The sequence below is a fragment of the Macaca nemestrina genome, chromosome 3 (assembly GCF_043159975.1).
Source record: "Macaca nemestrina isolate mMacNem1 chromosome 3, mMacNem.hap1, whole genome shotgun sequence".
Classification (NCBI taxonomy): Eukaryota; Metazoa; Chordata; class Mammalia; order Primates; family Cercopithecidae; genus Macaca; species Macaca nemestrina.
The window spans coordinates 33,487,993-33,515,858 of NC_092127.1; the positions used below are offsets into that span (position 1 = coordinate 33,487,993).

Consider the following 27,866-nt stretch of genomic DNA (forward strand, 5'->3'; position numbering starts at 1 on the left):
CCAACCCCTGATCTAGCTAGCACCCACCTACTCCTTCAGTTTAACTTTCCTCATTCCCTGCCTCTCATGTTGTGCTCCAACCAACATCAACTATTTTGAGTTTCTTGACTTGTCATGCTTTTTTGTGCCTCTAAGTCTTTTTTGTTTGTTTGTTTCTGAGACAGAGTCTTGCTCTGTCACCAGGCTGGAGTGCAGTGGCGCAATCTTGGCTCACTGCAGCCTCTGCCTCCTGGGTTCAAGATATTCTCGCGCCTCAGCCTCCCGAGTAGCTGAGATTACAGTTGTGCCTCTACGTCTTTATACGTGCTGTTGCTTCCTTCCTTCTAGAGGAATATTCTTCTAAACTTTCTTCTCAAGCACAGTTTCTACTTACCTCTCAAAATTCAGCTAAAATATGACCTTTCCAGGAGGGTTTCCTCAAATTTTCACATGCCAGCTTCCATATGTTACCATATAATTTTTCACACACTGATCTAATTTTCAATTTAGCTGTATTTCCCACTACCCTATTGTTATGTCACTAATAGCAAGGACTATGGCTTTTATCTTATTATTTTCCAAGATCTCTGGACACTATTTTGTATGGTAGATGTTATAAATTCTTGTTAGTAAATGAATTAAAACACATGCACGTGTATTTTGAAATCCATTCATGACCAGGCCAGGTGAGGAGAGAGGACTTTCAGTGATTGCTTAGAAAGGAAAGCTATTTGGGACAGAAGACACCTGTCAGAAAATTTCAAATCTCTTCATAAAGGCCACTATCAATTTCAACAACCTAAGACCTCATAAACAAATGGCTGCCATCCTTAGCTGTTTCACTGATATATGCTTCCCAGAAAAACACCCAAAGATGTGACCTCGGTTACAGAAACTAAACTGCATGTTCCTCATTTGGGACACTATTCAAGGATCAAGATTCTATTTCTAAAAATATCTGGATTTGTAGACAAAAAAATTCATCTCTGTAACAGAGGGATTAATTTTTAGAACATCTGGCATCTGAAAACATAAAAGGAAAACAAATTTACCCAGGTATATTAAAGAGAAACATGTAAAGTAGAAAAACAGAAGCAAGGATGAGCAAGTCTGTGTGAAATACTTTGATCAAGAAAACACTTTTACACGAATTATTTTCATTAATACAGGTATCCATATTTAAGAAGACAGTGAATCTACTTTGGTTCCAAATGAAATTACTTTGGTGAAATTCTATTGTCACAGACAGACAGCCCTGATGTACATGTGGTACTCTTGCCCTACTGTTAAGAATAAAATATTTATGTTATCACTTGCCACTGCAGTCCATATACATCCACACACATACATACATTATGTATGTGCATATATGTATGTATATTTGTGTGTGTGTGTGTGTGTATGTATGTGCACTTCCTTAAAAGCAACGCGTATGTGTGTATACACACACTCTCATTTATCTTCTATTTCCTGGAAGAAGAGGCAGAAAATGTTAAGTAATTTATACATGGTAACATAGTTCACAAATGGTGTTGTGTATAAATGCAGTCCAGTGCAAAACCAGCGCTCTGAATGCATATACGCAGCACTTCAACACTGTTATTGACAGATGAGTCATAAAACATGTTGCTGATTAAAAAATAAGCTTATGAAATAAAAGTCAGCTGAATGAGGACTGCAGTGGCAACTGATAACATAAATATTTCATTCTTAATGATAGGGCAAGAGTACCTCATGTCTATCAGGGCTGTCTGCCTGCGACAACAGCATTTAAAAAATAACTTCATTTTGAACCAAGTAGAGTCACTGTCTTCTTAAATACACGTATGTATGTGTGTGTGTGTGGGAATATGTGTGTGTATGTATGTGCACTTCCTTAAAAGCAGCATGTACATATATGTGTGTGTATATATATACATACACACACAAAAATGTATATATATGTAAATGTGTCTAATTATAAAGTCACATTACATTTTGGGGTCACATTACCTTATATAGTACAATGAAATCATTTGACTGGCAAAAATTTATGTCACATTCTCCCCCAATTAAAATAATGACAATAATAATAGCAATAACAATAAAAGCAAAAACTCATAGAGAACTTGCTATGAGGCAAACACTGTTAATACTTTATAAGCATTTATTCATTTAAAATTCATTCAATGACTTGTAGCAATCTATGGAGTCAGTTAATGTTATCATTCCCAGATCAAGAAACTGAATTTTAGAACAATTATGCAACTTGCCCAGCGTCACACAGTGGCAAGGCTGGGATTCAAACTCAAGCAGTCTGGCTTCTGAACACATGTACTTAAATACCTCACTCTACTGACTCTCAAGTTATAAGTGGAATGTCTATTCTGGGGTGTGAAAGCTACTTTTCATTTTTATGGACCCTATCCACATTCAAATAATGAAGAGAACAAGAATGGATTGCCAGTTTATGATAGATGGCTGTTATTTTACTGTCAGTGAACCAAATTCCAATTCAAACACTAGAAGCCACTGGCCTGTTTCTAATAAAAACGGAATACAAAATTAAGCATAAATCACCAAAACTTTTATAAAGCACTTCCTTAAAATCAACATCTAAAGGAATATAGCTTCTATATTTGCAAGAGACAATAAAAGAAGTTAAATATATACATACATCTCCTTGGTGTACAATTCTAAAACCTGATAAAATGTCTATGGTGCCAAGTGATCTGTGAGAAATTGAAAAACAATAATTACCTTATCTGTTGGCAGTCAGGAAAAATGAAAGTACTGTTAAATGGTGCACAAAAGAGATTAGTATGTTCATTGAGAATATTCTAAATTAGATAGAAAGGTAATACACCCTTTTCTGCATTAGCATATAAAAGCTCCTTGAGGAAAATTGAAAAGCTGTAGCTTGTGCAACAGGAATGAATTTTGTGGTGGTCATTAGGGCTGTTCACTCAAGCACCTGTTAGGCCCACAATTCTTATTTTTGAACATAGGGGATGCCATGTGACACGTGTCACTTCTAGGCACAAGTTAAAGAGTCCTTGTGCTTTGGGCCACATTTCCTTCCTCTGCTGCCCTGATCACAGACACACATATCAAGAGGCTGTCTTTGTCAGACTGAGACGCTTCATGAATATAATGAGCAAAGAACTGGGGACAACCAGCACCACGTGGATGAGAAATACACGTTTGCTGTGTTAAGTTTAGGATTTTCTTGGTGGTGATGTTACTCCATCCTAATCTAAACATTCAGTCAAATGCAAATTAACCTCCACAGATTCAGGTTTGTGGGAAAAAAAAAAAGACATTATTTTCTTTAGCAGAACTAGCATTTAACTGAAAGCTTCCATCTTACTGTGCTGGCTGTAAACGTTATTCTATACTGGAGTTCATTTCGCATTCCCTAAATTTTATCAACATTCTAATATTTCATGGCAGTAAAACGGCACGGAATGTCTTTTGGTCTTCTCTTCCCATTAGACATCCCTAGAGAAAACCATCCAGGCCTATATGATATTCAAATATGTATAGGATGTTCAAATGCCATATGGGTATTTAAATAATGAAGACTTGACTATTTTCAGGAAGCAGTTTGTGCCCAATAATCTTGTTGAATGACAGTCAACCTTCTCCTTTCTAGGCACACCATGCAGAGAGTGATCTTCTCACCTTCACCTCAGGTCTTATCAATTTTCACTTGTAACACCTTGAATGGGGGAAGGATCCAAGTGTTATGGGGACTTGAACTTACATAGTTTGGGAAGATCTCTTTGAAGAAAGAAAATATATAAATATTAATTATTCATCTTCATCTGGGTGGAGATTGCCATGAATATGTATTGGTAATAATTTGCTTAGGATTTGTGTACCTTACAATGTCAATATTATATGGCAATAAAAAGTTTAGGGGAAAATATGATTTTGAAATTAGGTTTAGGACTTGGAAGACTCTCTTCCACCTAAGAACTCCAAAGAGTAAGTTTCATGAGCTTCAAGGTAAAGTAGTGCCTCTAATCTTGAAGCCCCATCCTGACCTCTGCAGCCCTCCAAGCCTGGGTAGATTCTGTTTCTCTTAACCCAGGATAATCCTCTCCAGGAGTAGGGAAATTCAATAACAAATGTAAGGAAGGGGTCTGTCTTTAATTTCCCCTGAGGGAAGGGAGTATATGTTCTAACTACTGGAAATGGAGGGAGAGCGATTATACCAAGAACTGTCAGAATTAATGTCCCAATAAATTACCCTGCTACATATGAATGTAAAGAGAAAGCTGCACACATTTTATAGAGTTGCATTGCAATTGATCTTGCATGTTATTCACTTAAAATATCACATGCATCTTTTTGAAAGTAAAAGATTATTCCATCTTTCAAAAAAAGGAATCCTGTCATTTGAACAACATAGATGAACCTGGAGGACATTATTCTAAGTGAAATAAGCCAGGCAGAGACAGACAAATACTATGTGGAAGTTATAAATGGAATCTGAAAAAGTCAAACTCATAGACGCAAAGAGTAGAATGCTGGTTGCCAGGGGCTGGGGAGCTCGGGAAATGAGGAGATATTGGTCAAAGGGTACAAAGCTGACTGAGAAAGAATGAATAAGTTCTAGAGATCTAATGTATAGCATGGTGGCCATAGTTAATACTGTCACCACACACACACACACATACACACACACACACACACACACAGATCCCTGTGTGGGGTAATGGATGTGCTAATTAAGTTGATTTGGTAATTATTTTACAACATATTCATATATCAACACATTGCATTGTGTACTGTAAACGTATATGATTATTTGCCAATATACCTCAATAAAGCTGAAAAATAATTACACTGTTATCTAGCATACATGTCAATACTGGCCCACACCACCTGGAAATGTCTATATCATAAGAGAAATTGAGGAATTAAGGGTCACAATGTATACATTTTTATTTCTCTTACGGTACTTGAATGTAAAGAAACACAATCCAAACAAAGGGTAGCCTATTAGATAAAAATATTTTGTCTTAACTCTGAATAATAAAGAAGGATTATCTTACCATAAATGAAAGTTAAAGGTCCAAAAGAGAGTAAAATATTTGTCATGTCATCTAGACAATGATCATTGCTAAGTGTTCTGAAACAGTTAGAAGTCTTCTATTGTTTGATTTTGAAGGGTCTATAAACACTGGATCCTCATTCACGCTTCACCTCATATTCCCAGGACCAAATTATGAATTATACTTTTTTACACAAAACTTCCTAGAGAGGAGTGAAAAAGCAAGCCTTCCATGATCTCCCCTCACAGGTACCTAATATCAGATCAGTAAGTTACATATTTTTGAGACAATTCTGCTATAATAATCGGTGGCCCTAGCTAACTGGATTCTTTTAAGTATTCTTTTAAGTATTTTGTTTGCCAATTCTTTTAAGTATTTTGTTTGTTCAATGTGGCTCTGGCAAAACTTCCTATCTTAAAGAATCCTATACTTTGTTAATAAACTTGATTGTATTACCGGGCACATGCTTCCTGTATTATATTAAATCTATGATACATCTTTTATTTCCCACACATATAATTAGTTCTATTACTCTCATAATAAGAATGTGTAACACTGTGGATCTTCCCATGCGAACATGTTTTGTGCATACAAATAATTTTTCTAGTTCTGAAATATTTTAAGAAGTTAAATTTCACCAAAAAAACCCCTAAAATTTAAAGTAGGAAATTAAATTGATGTTGCCTAAATGTGGATTGATTTCTCATAGAAAACCACTTCAAAAAGTTTGCTTTCTTAAAATGCTTTGAATGCTAGTAAAATACTTGGATTTAGATAGTAATTTTTTCACAGATGATTCACCTAACTAGTAGCTTTAGAAGGATATATAAATTAACACCAAAACTGCAAATTGATTATAATTGAATGTTATTATTTAGTAAGACATTAAAACTTACAAATGAGATAATTAGAACCACCCTTTTTAGAAGCTTTTCATAAATATTTATATATAAAGATGTATCTATGATCTTTAGTGCCCTAGCAAAAAGGATTATTTCAGTTTCAAGTACCATATTACTTGAGAAAGTGAGAGCTGCTTTTACATGTTGGCTACAAGTTATGGATCTCTCTGTCTGTCCTCTCTCTGTCTCTCTCTTTCTCTGTCGTATTTCCTAATAAACCAGTAAAAGAACACTAAACAAAAACACCTGGTTGGATTATATGACATCACCGGTTCACGAGGAGAGTTCAAAGCTCTTTGTAAATATTTTGCTGCCTTAGTAGTAATCAAGCTACTTCCTGAGTGCATTGCTCACCTATGAAAGTTAATTAACAGTTTCAATGCATTGGGTACCATTTATTTATTGCATGACAACTATGACTTTAGAAGTTGTATAAGCTGAACTATGAAAATAAATACAGTTCCAGGAACTCAGAACCTAAATGAATTTTATAGCCTAATATTTCAGTTTAAGTAAACAAAAAAATCTTTCAGGTTATTAATAATGCTATCACACATATTATCTCAATATGTAATATCTTTATAGTAATTATAATTTTACCAAGATGATGAAGTTTTAAAGTTATATGGTAATACAGAATTTTTCTCCACAAATAGACTTTTAAATTAAAATATTAATATTGCTAGGAGATTAAGAAAGAAAAAATGTAGATAGTTATGAAAATATAACCAGAGAGAAAGTGTAAAATTCAATAATTAATTCCATTTATTCAATTCAATTTATTTAATGTAAAAATAACAGTAAATTTTTATTTATTAAGAAAAGTTATTTAAAAACTAATATCTGCTTATTATTTAAAATAAAATAAATCTATTATAAGATTACCTTCATTATAAAATGGTTACAGGCACATTACTTTAAAAAACAATATCTGAATGCAATGTCAAATATGAATTGTATCTACATAATGTTTAAAAGAAAAATAGTACCTAGATAGAGAGTAAAATACATAGTGCCCCATAAATTCTTCTTCCCCCATCAATTTTTCAAAGTAGCCTGTTAAGTGTTGCATGGATATCATTCCAAATATGTTCTTCATCTGGAAGCCATCATTCTGAGCAAACTATCGCAAGGACAGAAAACCAAACACCGCATGTTTTCACTCATAGGTGGGAATTGAACAATGAGAATACTGGGACACAGGGTGGGAAACATCACACACCGGGTCCTATCGTGGGATGGGGAGAGCGGGGAGGGATAACATTAGGAGATATACCTAATGTAAATGACGAGTTAATGGGTGCAGCACACCAACATGGCACACGTATACATAGGTAACAAATCTGCATGTTGTGCAAATGTACCCTAGAACTTAAATTATAATAAAAAAAGGAAAAAAAAACAAATATGTTCTTCATTAACTAAACACAGGCATTGAAGTTATTAAATGAGATTATGCTTTTTAAAAAAATCATGAGTTCATACCATATAAGATATTCTGACAGTAGCATATTTTTACTTCGTAAAATATTGTAGACATTTTTCAATATCAATTTAAAATATTTTACTTCATTCTTTATAAGGACCACCTGGTGATTCATTATATGAATGTAACATTTATTTAAACAATCTCCTAGAAATTATGATCTAGATCATTCCATGTTTTTTTCTTCTTATAAAATCAACAATGATGGAATGTTTATTTATGTGAATATGACCTTACAAAATTTTTAATGAAATTAATACATCAAATTGTTTGAACATTTTAAATATTTATAGTTACTGATCAATAAATTACCTTCCCATCAATGTTATATGGTAATGCTGATTTGTCCAAATATTTTTAATACTGAATCTTATCAATTTGTGTATTCTTTGCAGATTTCATAGCTGAATAGCATATGAAATAGCAATAATGATAGCAATAGCAATATTTCATTATTGTATAAATTTATATTGATTTTCTTTTGATTGACACTATTCATTATTCTGTCCTTACTTCTCATACTTTAAAAAAATCTATAGAAGCTTGACCCTTTTCCCTCTGATTTATAAGTACTTTCTTATATAAAAGATATTGGTTTGCATACTGTGTATTCAAATTGAATAGTTTGTATGTTTTGATCTCTCTACTTGGACCTGGGAATTGGTGCTGTGATACCATGTTGCTAAGTCCAGGTGAGTTATAAAGTATATTGATGCATTTGCTAGGCAGGCAAACCATTACTTTCATTTTGGTTTTCTCCCTCAGAATTTTATAATAATTATTCACGAATGTCTACTTTTCCAGAGAAACTATAGTGATTTTATGAGGTTCCAAGAAATAACTTGTAATTTTAACTAATGTTATATTGGATTTAAAGATTTGGAAGCTCAACATGATGAGCTTCTATCATTTAGAATCATGAGTTATAATATTAAATGAGTAAAGTGACTGTCATAGATTGTAGTGCTCTGTCAACATAGCCTCCTCAACTGGCATGTTCTTACAGCTCTTCATAAGAAATCCATCTAAAATTAGTATATGGTTATAAAAAATTTTTACATAACCAACTTTCAGCCTTGAATTCTGCCCTAATTGTTCTAACCGTCAAGTTACTGTTAATATTCTGAAGACGCAGTTTTCTAAATCTTTCTCAGTAACATACTTTCTTTAATATTTGAAAGTCTTGGCCAGCCTGAATATTTCATCTCAGATGTAGAGATGCCTGGGTGATGTGGTTGAATGAACTCTGCAGGTGAAAAGCCCCTTAGTCTATGTCTTGACTATTCCACATATTGAGTGACACTGGGCCAGATACTCCACCACTTTCAGCTGCTAGTCCTCACTTGTAAAATGTGGACACTAATACTACCTAGTAGGTTTTTTTTAAAAGATTACTGCACATGAACTAGGTGCTCAACAAGTGGCACTTTTATTGTTCAAGTAAACCACCTGTTAATGTACAGTGCATTTATTTTAAATGGCCCAAATCGATGAATCTCACCAAAATTTTTCTTATATTAATGGCTAGAAATAGGTGAGAGTCAATCATTTTTGTTCTTTCTCCTTTCTTCTACTTATTGTATCTTACATCTTTGTTGGGATTATTCATATAGGATTATGACTCACCATTTTCCTGCACACTGCTGTCAATTCTTCACAGATGGATTCCAGAGTAGAAACCTTCATAATCTCCATGACTATAGGCTCCAAAAGTTATTTTTTAAAGTATATTATAAACTAAAAAGCTATCAGTAAAAATAGGAACAGCACCATTTTTAGGAAATGTGTTATATTTTCATCACATTTAGTATTTCTCTCCTCATAATATCTAATCATTTTTTTTTAAAAAATATACTAATAATGTTTATTGAGGGAATCAGGATAAAATTAAAATAACAGACTTAAAGTACGTAAGAAAGAGGGGTAATTGAATGAAAGCATTTTTTTTTTTTTTTAGGTGGACAGGAAGTAGAATTTATTGGTGAGTATTAGGAGGGGGCAGCACAGTGGAAGCCCTCATGAGTGCAGGGCCTGCCACTTCTCCAGAGCACCATGATTGGGAACGTACTTGACCCATCTGGGATGAGCCGCTTCTCAGCCACCATGTCTTCAAATTCATTGGCATTGAACTTGGTGAAGCCCCACTTCTTTGAGATGTGGATCTTCTGGCGGCTGGGGAGCTTGAACTTGGCCCTGCACAGGGCCTCAATCACATGCTCCTTGTTCTGCAGCTTGGTGCTGATGGACATAACTTGGCTGATGTGAACCCTGGCCACAGTGCACTGGGGCTTTCCAATGGCACCTCGCATGCCTGTTTGGAGCCTACACTGGGGTAGTGAAAGGTCAGATACATGAACATCCATCTGAAAGGACTGTCTCCAAGGTCCCTTAGAGCAATACATACAACAAACAGGCTGCATCACTACCAGGGAAGCTGCTGTTTGCAGCCATTGCACACTGGGCCGCCATGAGGAAAGGAACTCAGTCAGCTTAATTGGCTGCAGGAATATCTAATCATTTAAAGGTCCTCAAGATGGTGCATGGCTAAATATGTAAAGACAGAAAGTAACTGAACAAAGATACAGTTACAGATATAAAGTTGATGTTCTTTTCTCAAGGCTTCATGGACTGTGCTATCTTTTGGTATTAAGTAAGCCAGGGTCTAAGTAATAAAGAGAAATATACACATGCAATTAATTATTGTTACTTTATACTAGATTAATCTCTCAAGATCACTTTTATTATGCCATTTACTCAACTCAAAAATAAGTCATTTTCCTCTTATCTACCCCATCCTGTCTAAACATAGGAACCCATATAACCCGGCTCAACTCCCTCAATCCAACCTTATGATCCTCTATTCCCCCAAAAGTATTTCTCCTTTAGTTATCCTGGTAATACACTATCCCATTGATGAGACCTGCTCATGAAAATATATATCATCTATTGTGCAAGTGACACATTTCTGAGAGTGAAAGGGGAAGCTATTCAAAATTAGAATGGGACAACAGTCATATCTAGGTATATTCCAGACAAAATGGGATGTGTGATAGCTCTCCCTGTTCATGGCCTCCCTGTGCCTTACAAACACTTTACCTTTCTCTTACATGCATCCTCTAAAATCTGACTCAGATCCTGCCATCTTCAGATGCTTTTTGTCATGTCAACACAAATTTATCCTTTCTCTGAATTCCTTTAGCACCCAAACTACTATCATGTTTCAAGTGTATTCATGTAGCATTGTGATTAAACTGTTATCTCTTCTAAGGAAGTTGGCAGCTAATTGTTTTGTATAGCCTTCCAGAAGCCTCTCCAGTGCAGGGGAAGTGACAGATACTCAGCAAATACCTGTGGAAATAATTGGATACATCTTTCTACTCCTAAGCTCCCCTGATTAGCCAGGAGCATAACAAATTAACTATAATATTAGTTCATTATAATTTAAGCAAGAATATTTTAGCTTATTTCATTCCAAAATGCCTTTAAACAAGTAGCAAATAGAGCTCAGAATAAATGTATCTTAATAAAATGAAAATGAAAGTCAGAACATAGGGGGCTGTCTGGGAGGACTAAGCCTGTATGAAGAACTTTTTCAGCTGGCTCAAGGCAAGACGTTTCACCTTCTGAAGGAAAAAAAATAGCTTGGAAAAATAGAATAAAAATGGACTAAGGACAAATTCTTCTTATTTTAGAGTTGTTCTTAGAGCTAGCACTGTCTGGAGTCTTTTTTTCTACCTTCTTAACTTACTATGCAGAGGCTGTTTGAAAGTCCCTGCACTTTCTCATGCATTCCTGCCCAGTCTGTGGAATGAGGCTACACTGAGTACATACTGAATATCTTCTCATATATAATACAAACCAAAATTATTACGTAAATGATCCTTTATTGGTGTGCGAGGTTAAAGCTCACAGAAGGTGTAATCAACAAGCATAAGAATTCATCCCATAAAGACAGGTCCCACTTTCAGTGCATTTTTACTGAATGCGTATAATTCAAACCCATTTCAAAAGCTGTTGGATCCAGGTTTGGTGTTTAGTTCTGTATCATTGGTAAAAGTACTGTCGCTAGATTTCCTAATTTCAGATAAGCATGATTGCAGTGTTCCTCAACTTTGTTTCCAGTTTCTAGAACTGCACTTAATCAAAAAATTGGTACATTATCTCATTTTTTTTTAACAATTCCCAGACTCTCTAACTTCATTGAAGACAAGGAATGTAATATAAGTATTGTGTCAGCTATAATACTATTGACCAGATATAGCTGTGTAGAATTACGACGTAATTCTCTGAGCAAGCGATTTCATTGATTAGATGCTAAAGACCAAACTTCTTACTTAATAAAGATGTATTTTCGTCCTCATGCCATTTCTGATTGTTGACTTAACTGAGATGAATAAGGCCTAAGCTTGTCACATGTAGCTAACTGATCATTCATTAAGCATTCAAGTTAACATGCAAATTCTCAAAACTACTATTTTATTTTATTAATCAAAAGAAGAGTTCTACGTTCATGTATTTATATTTTTCTTTTATAATTTAGAGAAAAAATGAACAATTCTCTCCACAGACTATGCAAAATCTTAGTAATCCCTTGCCAAGCCTGTGATAAATATTATTTTTAAAAAAAATTAAAAAAAATAATATGGAATCAGTGCCATTTTGCACTTGTATTTGTATTTTAATTATGCTCTGTGTGAACAGTGAGATCAAACATTTTCTTTTTTTTTTTTTTTTTTTTTTTTGAGATGGAGTCTTGCTCTGTCACCCAGGCTGGAGTGCAGTGGCCGGATCTCAGCTCACTGCAAGCTCCTCCTCTCGGGTTCACGCCATTCTCCTGCTCAGCCTCCCAAGTAGCTGGGACTACAGGCGCCCGCCACCTCGCCCGGCTAGTTTTTTGTATTTTTTAGTAGAGACGGGGTTTCACCGTGTTAGCCAGGATGGTCTCGATCTCCTGACCTCGTGATCTGTCTCGGCCTCCCAAAGTGCTGGGATTACATTTTCATTGTCAATAAATGCCTGTCTTTCTTATGGTAATAGTAAGCAGTACTCTGGATACTTTGCTGAAACATCCTGTTAGCACATAAAATTGCAAGGCGTCAACATCTTGCTCCTTATCTCCACTGTAAAGACCTGGCATTTCAAGAAGGAAATGTTATCAGCATTTCTGACCTGTGGCTATATTCAGTAAGTTGTATAAGCTGTTTCTCTGAAGGAAAGGAAACGTGCATAAAATTCATGTACTGGCATTCTAATTTGGGGGCCATCAACTCTCAATATGGCTTGTAGCATGAATAATTTAGTTCTAATCCATTTTAAAAGCCATGTTATAGCTGTTCAGCAGTACGTTTCAGTCAGCATGCAGAATAAGTAAGTTACAAATGTCACACCATCATATGACCTTGACAAAGTAGGAATTAATGGTATAAAGTAATTAAAGAATTCTTCCTTTCAAATGTCCTCTTTGAATCCAATATCTTCCTCCTTTTTTCCTCCAAGTAACACATATTTATTAAGTTTTTGAAAGACAAGACTAGCTCATGTTGACTATAGAATGCTTTAAAAATCAAATGCCATAAAAAGTGAAACTAAAATTAGCTAATATTTCTGTCTACTGTCATTTTAATGATTTTTTTCTGGGATCTTCTCTATATATGTAATAATATATGCATGTGAGTATATGTGCATACATGTCTGAGTATTACATGTGTTTACAAAACTTACATTGACTGCACAGTTTTGTATATTTTAATATACGTTTCTAACTCTGAAACATATTTTTATTTTTATATCTAAATTACTTCTTCATGTATACCTTCAATAGATGCTTTGCAATCTAGTAATCAGTATTTATTATGTACCAATAAAATGAAGAGCCCTTAATAGCTTCAGAAACATAACAGAATAGGAAGCTCTAGATCTTTCTTCCTCATGCAGAGACAGGCACCAATTCAGCATCAATATACAGATAAATTATCTTTTTGAGAAATTCAGAAGTTAATTAAGTGGCTGCTACAACTGAAGAAAGCACAAAACTAGCTACATCAAGTCTGGAGGGAAAACTTGTGGCACCTTCTTGCCGCAGCATCTGACCCTGGGACAGTACCACATGATTGGGAGGAAAGTCCCAGCTCCCAACTTCTTTCTAGGGAGGTAAGAAGAACACTGGACTATACATGTAATGCTCTGATATTTAAGGGCATCTGCCTAAATAGGCTTCTGTCTAGCCTGTCTCAGCGTGCTGATGGGACCTAACATAGCTCTACATGCCTGGAAGCCACAAGGACAAAACAAAAACAAAAATAAAAAAGACCTGAGTGGGTTGCTGTTACTCCAGAGGATCTTCTGTATAGGCCAATACAGATCACCAACCTCTCCCACTGTGAGTAAAGAGAAGACTGGAGAGAATGACTAATGTTCCAGCTTTTTAGGGGGCTACCTGAATGAATGGAGTCTAGTCTAACTGATGAGATCTAATGTACATTAAATGCCTGGGGCTCAGCTGAGAATAAAAAAGGAGATGCTACTTCACATAATCCATTATATAGCACAGATGTGAGACAGAACAAGAGAATATAAACTAAAAAAAACAAACCACCAAATCCCCCTAAATAAGAATTTAAACAACACATAAGTCCACAGAACCAGAAAAGTATTAAAAGACTTCCAGAAACTCTAGCTGGACTGATTAGTGAAAGTCTGTCCCTGTACAAAGCCTACTCAAAAAGACTAGGAGACGTGGTAGTTTTATAAAAAGTGTGAATACCAAAACAAAGTTACAAGACACATGAACAAAGAGGGGATATGGCTCAACTGAAATGATCATTACGAGGTTTCAGAAATTTGTTAGTAAAGAAATGAAGGAATGTTAATTATCAAAAAAAGAATTCAAAATAAATATGAAGGAGATCAGACAAATGAACAAAAGGAGAACTTCAACAGAGAAAGAAAATGTATAAAACAAAAAAACGGGACATTCAGAGCTAAACAATGCTATAACCAAACCGAAAAATTCATGAGAGGAAGCAGATTTGATCAAGCAGAAGAATCAGTGAACTTTAAGACATGTCATTTGAAGTTATGCAGTAGAAGAGGAAAAAAAAAAAAAAATGAAAAACAGTGAAGAAAGTCTAACAGACTTACAGGACATCATCAGGTGGACCAACACATGCATTATGGATGTCCCAGAGGAAGACAGAGAATAAAGGTTACAAATCTTATTTAAATAAAAAATGGCTGGAAACTTCTCAAATCTAGGGAAGGAAATGATTATCAAGATACAAGAAGCCCACATGATACAATGAGAATGAACACAAAGATGTCCACACCTAGAAACAGCATAATTGTCAAAAGTCCAACACAAAGGGAGATTTTGAAAGCATTAAGAAAAAAAAAAAGTCTCTTCATATAGAAGGCAATCTTCATAAGAATATGTGATTTCTTATCAGAAATCTTGCAGGCCAGAAAGGAATAGAATAATACATACAAAGTGCTGGGAAAAAAGAAAAAAACAAAAACCAAAAAAGCAAAGAAACAACAACAACAACAAAAAACCACCACCACCACCAAGAGAAAACCAGCTGACCAAGAATAATATAATGCAAAACTGTTCCTCAAAAAAAAGATAAATATTTTTCCAGATAAACAAAAGCTGAAGGAATTCATTACCAGTAGACCAATCTTACAAAGAAATGCTAAAGGGAGTTCCTCAAGATAAAATGGAAAGATGCTAAAGAGGAACATAGAAGCATATAGCTCACTGGTAAAGATACATATATAAAAAAATACAGAATACTGTAATAATGTAACAGTTGTGGGTAAATCACTTTTAATCCTGATGCAGTCCTATACACTGAATGTTAATGTCTCCATAATTTATATGCTGAATGCTAATTCCCAATGTGATGGTATTTGAAGAGGGAAAACATTTTGTAGGTGATTCGTTCCTGAAGGCATAGCCCTCTTCAGTGGAATTAGTGCCATTATAAGAGAGACTCCAGAGAGCTCCCTCACCCATTCCCCCCAGGTGAGGACACAGCAAGAAGATGACCATCTGTGAACTATAATCTGCCATTGCCTCAATCTTGGGGTTTTGACACCTGAGAAATAACTTTCTGTTGTTTCTGAGGCATTAAGTGTATAGTGTGCTGCTATAGCAACCTAAACTAAGACAGAAATTGGTACTGAGAAATGGAGGTGATGTTATAACAAATTCCTAAAAATGTAGATGTGGTTTTGAAATTGGATAATGACTAGAGGCTGGAAGAGTTCTGAGGTGCATACTTAAAAAAAAAAAAAAAACTTACAATACTATGAATGGACATTTAAAGGTGATTCTCATAAAGAATCAGGAAAGAGTAAAACTATGGAGAAAACCTCAATCTTATTAAGGAATACTTAAGTAATCATGAATGGAATGTTGGTAGAAATATGGATGATAAAGACCATTCTGATGAAGTCTCACACAGAAATGAACGTGCTGTTGGAAACTGGAGGAAAGGTGATTCTTGTTACACAGTGACAAAGAAATTGACTGAATTGTATTCATGCTCTAGTGTTTTGTGGAAGGTGGAAAGTGCGAGTGATGAAATTGGATATTTAGCTGAAGCTATTATTAAGCAAAGTGGTGAAAGTATGGCTTGCCTTCAACTGAAAGCCAATATAGAAGCAGCTTAGCTGCTGTATTATACTATGATTACAGTGAAACGTGAGAAGAGAGAAATGGCTTAAAAACAGAATTTTTCAGTAAAAAGAAAGCAGAACTTAAAGATTTGAAAAAAGAAATCTTAGCCTACCAATATTGCAAAAAAATGAGAACACTATGAATGTGGCCAATTGTCCATTTGATAAGGAGATTAGTATTTATCAGTCATCTCAGCAAAGGCCAGATGTTATTCTCAAGATATTGGAAGAATAGCTCTGAAGGTGATTCAGAGATGATCAGGGTTGCCACTCCCATCACAGGCCACAATGCACGAGCTTTCAGGACACAGCTGCCTCCACCTAGGTTTTAAAACACCTGGAGCCATGGGACCATGATTTCAGCCTGGGTGAGCCAAGGGCACTGGACCCAGCCCAGCAGATCTGTGGGACCCCAGCAGAAAGCTAAGGCAGAGAGCCACTGTGGGACCATCTCTACCAAGCCAGAGGACTGATATTACCACTGTAGTAGGCCTGGAAGACCGAGTAGCATGCCAAAGAGGATTATTCTTGAGCCTCAAAAGGTAATAAAGTTTGCCCCAGTAAGTTTTGGACTCTCTTGAAACCGGGTACACCTTCCTTCCTTCCTGTTTATCCCTTTTGGAATGAACATGTCTATCCTATACCTGTCCCACACTATTTTCTGAATGCATATAACTTGTTTGGTTTCACAGGTTCACAGCTGGAGAGAAATTTTGCCTCAGGATGAATTATAGTCTTATTCATTACTAATTTAGATGATATCTATTAATAGATGAGGCTTTGTATTTTAGACTTTAGAGTTGATGATGGAATAGGTTAAGACTTTAGGGGTTATTGGGATAGAATAAATGTATTTTGCATGTGAGAAGAATATAAACTTTGGAGACCAGGAGCAAAATGTCAATATCTAAATGTTTGTGTTCCCTCAAAATTCATATGTTGAAATCTTACCTTCTGAGGTGATCTTATTAGGAGATGGGGTCTTTGGAAGGTGATTAGGTGATGAGGGCAGAGCCTCATTAATGAGATTTGTGCCCTTATAAAAGAGACCCCAGAGATTTCATTTACTTTTTCAGCCACGTGAGGACACAATGAGAAGATAGCTGGCTATGAACCAGGAAGACAACCCTCACCAGATACCAAATCTGCTGGTTTCTTAATCTTGGACTAATAAGCACTATGAGAATTTAATTTTTGTTTAAGCCACCAACTTACAGTATTTTTGTTATAGCACCCCAGATTGACTAAGACCAGTACAGAGATGATTTTTTTTTTCACAGAGAACTTACAACAGAATATATTTTCTAAGAAAAGCGGCACATGTGCCCCATCTTTTTTTTATATCGTTATGTAGCAAATCAGTCATTTAAAAACTAGTGTGTACCAGGTGGAGTGGCTTATGTAATCATAGAACTTTGGGAGAATGAAATAAGAGGATCATTTGAACGCAGGAGTTTGAGACCAGCCTGGGCAACATAGCGAGACCTTATCTCTACAAAAAAATTTAAATATTAGCCAGGGGTGATGGCATGCGTCTGTAGTCCCAGCTACTTGCGAGGCTGAGGTGGGGGGATCACTTGAGCCCAGCAGTTTGAGGCTGCAGTGAACTGTGATTGCACCACTGCATTCCAGCCTCAGTCAAAGAGCAAGACAGTGACTCAAAAAAACTAAGTAAATACAATTAAAAACTAGTGAAACATTGAATGTTTAGGAAAAAGAAGCATTCTTTTTTTTTCTTATTGTAATACATGTTCATTGTAGAAAATTTAGGGAAAAAAAATCTATTCTTATTGTCCAGGTAATATTGGCAAAAATGGCCTTTGTTTGGATAATTTGATTGTGTTGATTTCCTTTCTCTGGACATATTTGAAAACCCTAAAGTTATCAAAGTAAATTAAATTCTCCATATTTAATTAAAGGTTTGCATGAAGGCACATTTTGGTCTGACGACTTCCAAAATTCACATGGTCAACACTGAGAGTCAGGTTCTTTGAGCTTTTTCCTGGCAAAAGTTCAGAATAAAGTTTAACATGCTTAATCACTCTTAAATTGTCTAGTTTTTCTACCTTATTTCCTTTATTTCTTTGTAAGAAAAAAAGAAAACTTTGCCAAATAGTGGGGGCGGGGAGTTAATAATAATGGAAAGTTACACGGTTTCTTGATGAGTTCAAATTATGAGTAATGTAAGAATCATATAGATTATTAATAAAAATATGTTTATATTACAAAGCCAAAAACAACGTAGAGTCCTTTGTTAATTGTATGGCAAGTGGCATGTGGTAACCTTCAAAATCTGACTGCATTCCCTCATGAGTGTTCACCTTTTTTTTTTTTTTTTGAGATGGAGTCTGGCTCTGTTGCCCAGGCTGGAGTGCAGTGGCTTGATCGCCACTCACTGCAACCTCTGTCTCCTGGGTTCCAGCGATTTTCTTGCCTCAGCCTCCCGAGTAGCTGAGAATACAGGCGCCCGCCACCACACGCCCAGCTAATTTTTGTATTTTTAGTAGAGATGGGGTTTCACCATGTTAGTCAGGATGGTCTCGATCTCCTGACCTCATGATTCACCCGCCTCAGCCTCCCAAAGTGCTGGAATTACAGGCTTGAGCCACCACGCCCTGCCACATTCACCTTTAGGAAGGGGTCTGACAGTGACTCTGATACATATGTAAAATAACCTCCTGAGAGACTTTCTGCCACTTAGGAATAGAGGAAGTTCTCTTTCCCTCCATCTCCACAGTAAGGGAATAAAGTAACAATTCGCAGGTAGAAAAATCAACGGCCTAGCTTTCCCCTCCTGATTATGTCAATCAAAAGTGAAATTAGCAGCCCCTGCCATATTTGTTTTTCATCTCTTGCCCAGATTATGTCTGCATGGAGGGCTGAGAATAATATTTCAGAAGTAGGTAAATTATAAACGACCATAAGCAAGTTCCCTTTTACCCTCTTCCCTTCGGTTACTATCAGTATCTAGGAGCGTGTCCTCTGTAACCATGCATATTTTAAAATTGTGGATTAACTTGTTGCTTTTGAAATGTTTAACTTTCATTATAGTATCTAGGTATCAGCTTCTGAAGTTTTAAAGAAATTTTGTTATTAAATGAATGGTATTGCTGATTATAACAAGCAGTTTCTTCAAGATGCCAATACCTATACTTAAAAAAATACAATATTTATGTGCATGCTATACTTTTTAGGTTAAAGGAATACTTTTATTCTTGAAAAGGAGCAATCTAAAAACACATACACATATAAGTATGTATTGATATGTTATCTATATAAAGTACATATTAAATATTTACATATATTAATATGTGCATATTTATTAATATAATATATCATAGTTTAAATATATTGAAATGTCTTTACTTAAAGAAACTCTATGATAAATCCTTTGTTAACTAATAGTCTTTTGGTGTAATAAAGAAATGCCCCTGATTTCCTCGCGAATTTTTTTATAAGCACCTTTTTTTTTTTTTTTTTTTGACTCTAGCCATTTTGGAATTATAAATTGAGCAAGGGAGCTTTTATTTTTGTATGTTTTGAAAAATCATAATCTAAGTATGCCATAGGGACAAAAATGTCATACATATCTGCATGCACTTACTTGATAAAAGTTCAGAAGTCAATTTTATTTTTAAAAAACTCGATGATACTCAATATTCAATCACCACCACACCAGATATATGTGATTATAAATAATCCTATAAATCTTAAAATACTCCTTCTGTGATAAATTGTAACTAATGATCAAAATAAAATGTCTATACAGCAAAACTATTTGTTTCTCAAAAAATATTTTGATATTTCTTTTAATATATATGATTATCATTTGAACATCAATTAAGACCACACAATGAAATTAACTTTATTCAGGAAAGGAAAGGAAATGTACTTCTCAGAGTTAACAGTTTTTCTAAACTTCTGATAGTGACATAATATTTACATTTTTAAAAGGTATGGACACTAAAAATGTGATTCAGAATTAGAAAAATTTGCATTCATTAATATTTATAGCATGTTTTTCCTGAGTTAAAAATGTGATATAGGTATAAGCATCATTTTTATATATTGAATTTCCTAAAATTCATGATATAAATGTAATAGGGAAGAAATATCAATTTGAAGGGTGCCTGGTCTTGTCTTATGTTTCTGAACATTCCTCATCAGTTTCCTTCAAGAAGTTCTTCTGCAGGTATCGCCATGGCTTAAATATTGATTAATAGCCAAGAATGTAAACTCCGACCTCATGTAGATTCTCATGTCCCTCTCCCATCGTTCTTAGTATCACCTACTTAGTGATAACTCCCAAATCTCAATCACCACGCTGGAATACTTTCCTAAGTGTCAGATCTGTTTGGCTAAGTGTCTACTCCTGATCTCTCAAGGGACGCCCAAAAAGTCAAATCATGTGCCCCAGCAAGCTCACACTCGCTCACAAGAGCCAATTGTTAAACATAGATATAATTAAACAGCAAATGATACAAAATTAGAGTTAATAAGTTATTTTAGAATCAGAAGTGTCATAAGTAATACATAAATCATTACTTTTGAATTGTTTTATTATGCTAATGTCATCTATAATCTTGAGGTAGTTTTTACCTATTGAATTTGCACAGTGGAACTGCTATACATGGTGTGCTAGGGTGCATCCCTTCCAGACTCAGGGTCCAGTGACATTCACGTTTACTTCTTGAAATCACCCACAGTAAGAACGGTTACATCAGAAACATGGAAAAACATTATAACAAAGGACATTGTTCTCCTGGGAATCTGGTTATTAATGCATAGACCTGAGTATATCTCTGCCAGTCATTGGTCTTTTTGCTATGGGATCCATTCTTCATCTTCCACCTACTGCAGACGGGCCATCTCCGAGATGCATTCTTGGGTTCCCTTGTAAGCTGGTTGCCAGCTGGTTTCAAACAATGGGAGACGCCTACAAGAAATTGTCAGACGAAGAAAAGGAAAAGCCAGACAGGGACTCCGATAAAAATGGCCTCTCCTCTGTAGCTCTAGATTTTGCCAGAGAGGTTGACATCGTTTTCTTGAAGTGTGTCATCTTGGCCCTTGTAATACTGCCTCTTCTCTTTGTCCCTACAGACTTCAAAAGGTGGCAACTTCTTGCAGATGCTGGTTTATGAGTTGCCTCAGAGGCCTACCTTTGGCTTCTCAGCATTTCAGAGTTGCATTACCAGTTCCCTGCATAAATGTTCTTTATTTTAACAGTAAGTTGGTATAGATTCTTTAACTTTACTAGGAAAGAGAAACCACGCAGTAAATTTAACAGGAATTTAATATGAAATAATTATTAAACTATGATAGGAAAGCAACTATAAAGATACAGAAACAATTCTAAAGGGAACCCTACGCTGAGGCTGACTTTCAAAGGAAGGACAAACTTAGAAAGTGGGACCCTCTTCAGGGCTGAGTTCTCATCTTGGAGAAGGCATGTTTGCAGCTCGTGGAATAGCAGAGAAGTTTGTTAGGTTGCCTGGGACAAAGCTAAACCTCCAGGGTGCTGGCAAGCCAGGTTGGTCGGCAAGTACACAGAGGAAATCTGGATACTCTGTGGGTGTTGTGGGCTTGGAGCATGCAGTGTCAGTATGTTCGGGTGGAGATAAGAAGCCTTGGGAAGGTAGTCACAGGGCTTAGGCAGGGCCTATGAGGTCACTGACGGACTGTGCCCTTAGGGTGTGTGTCTGGACTAGGCATCACTGAATGTTCTTACACACCCACACAGCAGAAAGACTGCAGCGGGAGCCAGAGAGGGCTGAAAATCCAAAGCAAAACAGCCAAAACTGGGAAGAGAATCCCCTTCCTTCTGTAGTGTGACTCCAGTGCCCTCTATTGACAAAGCTTAACATGGTGCTGTGCTTAAACAGAAATGTTTAAAGCGATCAGTCCATTACAGCTGAGCAGGCACTGAGGAGTGAATTTGGAGGTAAGGGGCAATAATAGAAATTAACACAGTGTATTTACTGTGCTCCTGGTTGGGGTCTGATTAATAAAATTCTCAGAGTTAATGCCTTCATTTTATATTCTTATTTTGTTCTATAATCTTTTACTATTGTTCAGTTTTAAAATATCAGATATTTATCATTATTCTGGATGACTCTCTTTCCTTCATGCCTTTGTTTTGATTTAACGTCTGTTTTGAATGTGCCATCTACTTTCTACCTTCTTACCATCACACTAATTCATATCCTTATCATCTGTCTCAGGGAGTAGTATATTTATTCTTGAAATGAGAAATGACTAAGTGCTTCTTTAAATGAGAAATGACTAAGTCCTTCTAATTTACCAGGCACTGTGCTTGGCACATGGAATGGTCAGATATGATTTTTTTTTTCTTATCTAGCTTAAACTTTAGTTTAGAGATTAAGGACACTGATAGTTGTATAATTAAAAACGTTAAAAATGTCCCTGAAATGATGATGATGATGACAGTAATAGATACAGTCATACATGAGAAAATAGCTAGACAACCTGAGACCAAAGGTTATGGCTGGAGGAACTGGTGCTTGAGTTTAATATGATGGCTGAATAGAGGATAATTAGGTAAAAGGGTGGGAAAGGCATTCCAAATGTAGGGCCCATGTTTAAAGGCAGGAACATACTTATTTAATGATCTTCAAGGAGGCCAGTCAATGTGTCTGGCATAGAGAGACAGCAATACAGAAGCATTCTAGGAGTTGGGGCTTAAAAACAAGCTAATATTTAGATCATGTGAAGATCTGAAAACAATATTAAAGGTTTGGGTGTTTTTCCCAATAGCAACAACAAGTATTTCCAGTAACCTCTTAACTTGTTAAGCTTCCCATTTATAGTTTTCTTCTGGCAAGCCTCCAATCTGAATTCTATGTATTTTTTCCAGTTTTTCTTTACTGCCATAAAAATCTATTCATGCAAATCCCTATCTGTTGCATATTGTACACATATACCTCTTCTACCCTGACATTATTCCAACCCTACTCAGGTAGGCCAGCCTCCAAGATAGCCTTCAAAGGTTCCCTACTCCATGCCCTTGTGTGGTTGAATCAGACTGACTTGTGTAACTAATTGCAGATTGTGAAAGTGACAGTGTGTTCTGTGACATCATCCTTTATTTGCTCTCCTTCTCTCAGATCATTGTCTCTGAAGGAAGCCAGTTGCCGTATTATGAGGACACTCAAGAAACCCTATGGGGAAACCCATGAAGCAAAGAATTAAGACCTCCTGCCAACAGACAATGAGGAATGAAAGCCTCCTGCCAATAGCCAACATAAATGGAGGCTCCTGCCAACAGCCATGTGAATTATCCATCTGAGAAGTGGATCATCCTTTCTCAATAAAATCACAAAATGATTGAAGTACTGGCCACCATCTTGTCTGCAAGCTCACGAGAAATTCTGAACCAGAACAACCCAGTAAAGCCAGTTCCAAGCTCTAACTAATGAATATGTCCATCGTTAGTTACCCTTTTGTACTCTTATCAATCGATACTCTCCGACTTTCAGTAAATCTGGTCTCTTCCAATTAAAATACCAGAGGGAGTAGTTTCAAGAAGCCATCTAAATATTGAAGTTCTTTTGTCCCTAATATTCTGTTACTGGTATCTGGGAAGAAATTCCATATGATACTTTCATCCTTAGGAGATGCACAGGCTTAGATAGAGTCCCATTTATAAGTATGCACAAAATATTATAACAGTCACTTTTAATCGACCTATACAAAATGAAAATCTTAGATCAAACATCTATCATACATTTATTAGAGTGTATTGTGATTATTGATTTGTTTATAAGACTCCTCATTAACTTGTAAGCTATTTCTGGTTCCAAAATCTATTGGAAAAATATAATAGATACAGAAAATCATGGGGCTCAGTAAAAAACATCCTATTAATATTTTATCAATTGATTGCAGAGTCCTAACTCTTGTGAATGTGTGCTTGTAAGTTTGAAATATACACAAGATCAGGTCACTACCAGAAATCAGGAAACCAAGAGTCTTAAGAGGCAGAATAAATACTGAGGGACAAATAATAGGACAAATGGAGAAAACAGACAACTAGCCAAAATCAGACTTTTTCAGGCATCTTAGAGAAGAAGTAGAACAAGAAAATGGAAAATCACCAGGTGAGTTCTAGAGGTATGTTTGAAATGATTATCTTTCATCTGCCTTTTGAAGCCAACATTTAAAGAGAATCTTGTGGCTGTTGTCAGATGAGACATTCTAAAAAACATTTTAGAAATGAATTTAATTTTTGACTGACTCATGCATATCAGTTCAGATGAAATAGGAGTGTAGTATTTATCCTCTATTTTCTAGTTCCAATGGTGGAACTATTGTGTAATAATATTATGTAATAATATTATGTAACTATTCCTTGTGTAATAATAATATTCAGCCTTAGTGCTTCCCATACCTGATAATTTCTCAAGAGGAGGTGAATCATACTTTTCTCTGCAGTGATAGCTAAAAGGTGACTCTGCATCATAATCTCTTAGCAGGAGTCAATGTAAAACTTACCTATTTCTCTAGAAAAATCTCACAAAAAATATGGAGCATCTTAAGCCACACTGTGCCACCTAAATTCACTAGCTCAAAACCACAGTGGTAAAGTTGCATAGTTGTGAGAGACCATATGGCCAGAAAAGCCTCAAACATGTGTTATCAGGCTCTTTGCAGAAGACATCTGTTGATCATAGATACAAAGTAATGAAAGGGTTCTATAAGCCACATATGAAAATGTAATATTAAAGTGAAACCCAATATTCATGATAATTGGTGATTGGCTCCTGTCTTTTAGCCAGACTCATTCTTCAATGAGGACAGTCTAAAATTTGTTATTGTTTGTTTATTATTCTATGCGAGGGTGGGAGAGTTGAAAATGAGAGTCCTGGTGATTATCTGGAACTTTCTCAGCCCATGACAATTGTTCAGATTCTATGGAATCAGTCAACTCCCCACCTATTAAATAAATAGCACCCTCCCTCACTCCCCCCCCTTTCTTTAAATAAGAACTGGTAGAAAGCTACCTGAAAATTTTTTTTATTAATCTAGTAACAATAAACAATACATCCCACATTTTCTGTGAACAGAATCCACTTACATTTTAAGACAGAATTTCACTAAACTTTAGTGTTTTATTTTATATAAGATACTCAGAATAAAAACCTGAAAAATAATATAATTTCCAGAATGAAGATGAGTTTTCTGATATGATAAAGGAGAACTGATTATAATAGAATGAAAGATTTACTTCTCAGTCATAAGAACATGTCTGGAAGCATTGTGTAGGTTAATATTCATTTATCATATCAAAAAAGACACTAATTTTCCAAGTGGCATAGAAATCCTGAGGAATGAGGTAGACACAAAACAACATTTGATAAAAAAAAGTTTTATGTCCCCTATGATTTTCATCTATGGAGTCATTAATTAAGTAGGATGGTGTGACGCAGTGATATCAGACCTGAGATAAAACTTGTTGAGAAACAAGCATCTTCCTCTGTGGAAAAAATACCAGACATTTAAAATCACAATTAAACCCAACTGCCTATTTTCTAAGGGACATCTTTAAATAAACATAACCAAAACTAAATATTTTATTCCTCTGTATCTCTTAAGCCTGGTCCAGTCTTCTATTTTACTCTAAATTGTGCCAGTATTCACTCAGTTGCTCAAATCAAGAAAGACAAAAACAAACACGTATTACCTTTTGATTTCTCCTTTTTTTAAAAAAAATCCACATCTAATATATCGATATATCCTAATTGTTCTACCTGCAAAGTATTTTTGAATCTGTCTGCTTCTCTCAAACTCAGGACCATAATCATAGTCAATGTCATCATTATCTCTTCCTCAGAACGCTGAAAACCTACTTAGCTATTTAGACCCTCTCCTTTCCATCTTTGTCCCCCACCACTCCACCAGCTACACAGGAAGCAAAGTAATCTTTTTGAAATATAAAACAAATCACATTACTATCCTGTTTAAAATGACTTCTTACTGCTTTTATACTATAAAATCTATGTTATTAACCATGGCTTACATCTTGAATGATCTGACCACCACAAACACTATCTCTTATGCTACTCTACCCTTCCTCATTCTGATCTTCAGAAAGAAACTGAAAGACACCACACATTCTTCCATATCAGAGCCTTTATGTTAATATCTACTGATCCTTGGATTTAGAAAGCCCAACCCATGATCTTCATATTTTCACTAGGCCAACTCCTTCTTAAACTTTTAAGTCTTAGCTTAAATTTGGTGCAGTCAGAGAGGCTTTCTGACCATGCCCTCAAAGACAGTGGCTTACTCACTGAGTGATTGTTCTCTTTTCCCTATAATATTTTATTGTTTAGCTCCTTTATAGTACATGATATCCACTGTTACGTATTCTGTTGATTTATATACATATATATCCTGACTCTCTCTAAATTGGAAGATCCATCTGGGCAAGAACCATATCTGTTTTCTTCAACTTTGTCTCTCCAATACCTCACATGCCTCCTGTGATATATAAAACATTCAAATGTGTTTGGTATGTGAATAAATACGAATTAGGCTCCAAGTGTAATTTGTCCTTAATTAGTATGAAATATAACACAGAACCTTGCACACATTCATCTGGTGTGGAGTGAGAGGAATTTGTTTATATGTGGAAAATGCTTTAATTATATTTTAAATATGTTTGGTTCAACATACAAACAATTGAATGAGTTTAGCAATATTTCAAATTGTTGTGCTGCTAGAGTTCCTTATTTCTTTTTGTGATAACTCTAGTCAGTTATCTTCTTAATTTCTAAGAAGTTTCGAAGCAAAAATCCTAAGCAATTATATTTTCTCCTTTTCCTTCAGTCAAATTCAGCTTTTTGATATTTCCAAAAGGCCAGAAGCACTGATTTGTTCTGACTATGTTACTTGTTTAGTACTTGAAATGATTAAAAGTTTAAAAATTTCATTTTTTGTATCAGAATTTTTGTGGAAATTTCATACTTAAAAACACAGTACTCTAGAAATTAATTTGAAACAGTGTCAGTTAGAATTTTGTTAAATGTCTACCCCACCCAAATGAAGAACATAAGGTTCAATATAATGCTGCCATAACTTTGCACTCACTGTGTGCCAGGAACTTTTCTTGGCGCTTTATATATATCGAATCATTTAATGCACCTACAAGCCTTATAAGGTAGGTACCATTACTATTCTCATTTTGAGGTAAGATAAATGAGTTACATAAAGGATAAGAAACTCACTGAAGATTAAAGTTACAAAGCAGAAATTCAAACCCCCAATATGTGTCTACAGAATGCAAGCTCCCAACCATTACACTGTACTACTTCTTTCTAAAACATCTCAATCATCTTCACAGGATTGTCCAAAACCAGCTCCAATAAAACCAATAACATGATAGTACATAATATCACAAGTCAAGCTAGAACAGGAAAATTATCAAAGTAATAAATATTCCGAGCTAGTTAACAAAGTAAAGCGATATTTAAAAACAAACAAGAACAAAATGAAAACCAAAGCAATATTCTTACATAATTTCCTTAATAGAAAACAGGCCTCTAAAGAGTTATATTTAGTTGATCTGGGTCACAGGTAACATTTAGTTGAAAAGGTCATAGTGCTATTCAAATTGGGTAGCACTTTAAAAAAAACATTTAGGTAGTAATTTGCCAAGCTCCTTTTGAATAATTCTTTAAAAAGAAAGGTTTGCAATGAAGAAAACAATAAAGAGAATGTGAACCTAGAAAAGAAAGGACATAGTATGGCTTTTCAGCT

At 35.4% G+C, this 27,866-nt stretch overlaps 1 long non-coding RNA gene and 1 other non-coding gene across 2 annotated transcripts; one reads left to right on the plus strand and one right to left on the minus strand.

The window, feature by feature from the left end:
* Positions 1-9,779: 9,779 nt before the first annotated feature.
* LOC112427852 (small nucleolar RNA SNORA70) lies at positions 9,780-9,913 on the minus strand. The gene has a single exon (XR_003019606.2). It is a non-coding gene; the product is annotated as a small nucleolar RNA SNORA70 (small nucleolar RNA).
* Positions 9,914-21,865: 11,952 nt separating this feature from the next.
* On the plus strand, positions 21,866-23,437 carry LOC139362157 (uncharacterized). The gene is made up of 2 exons (XR_011620504.1): positions 21,866-22,029; positions 23,213-23,437. It is a non-coding gene; the product is annotated as an uncharacterized lncRNA (long non-coding RNA).
* The last annotated feature ends 4,429 nt before the right edge of the window (positions 23,438-27,866 follow it).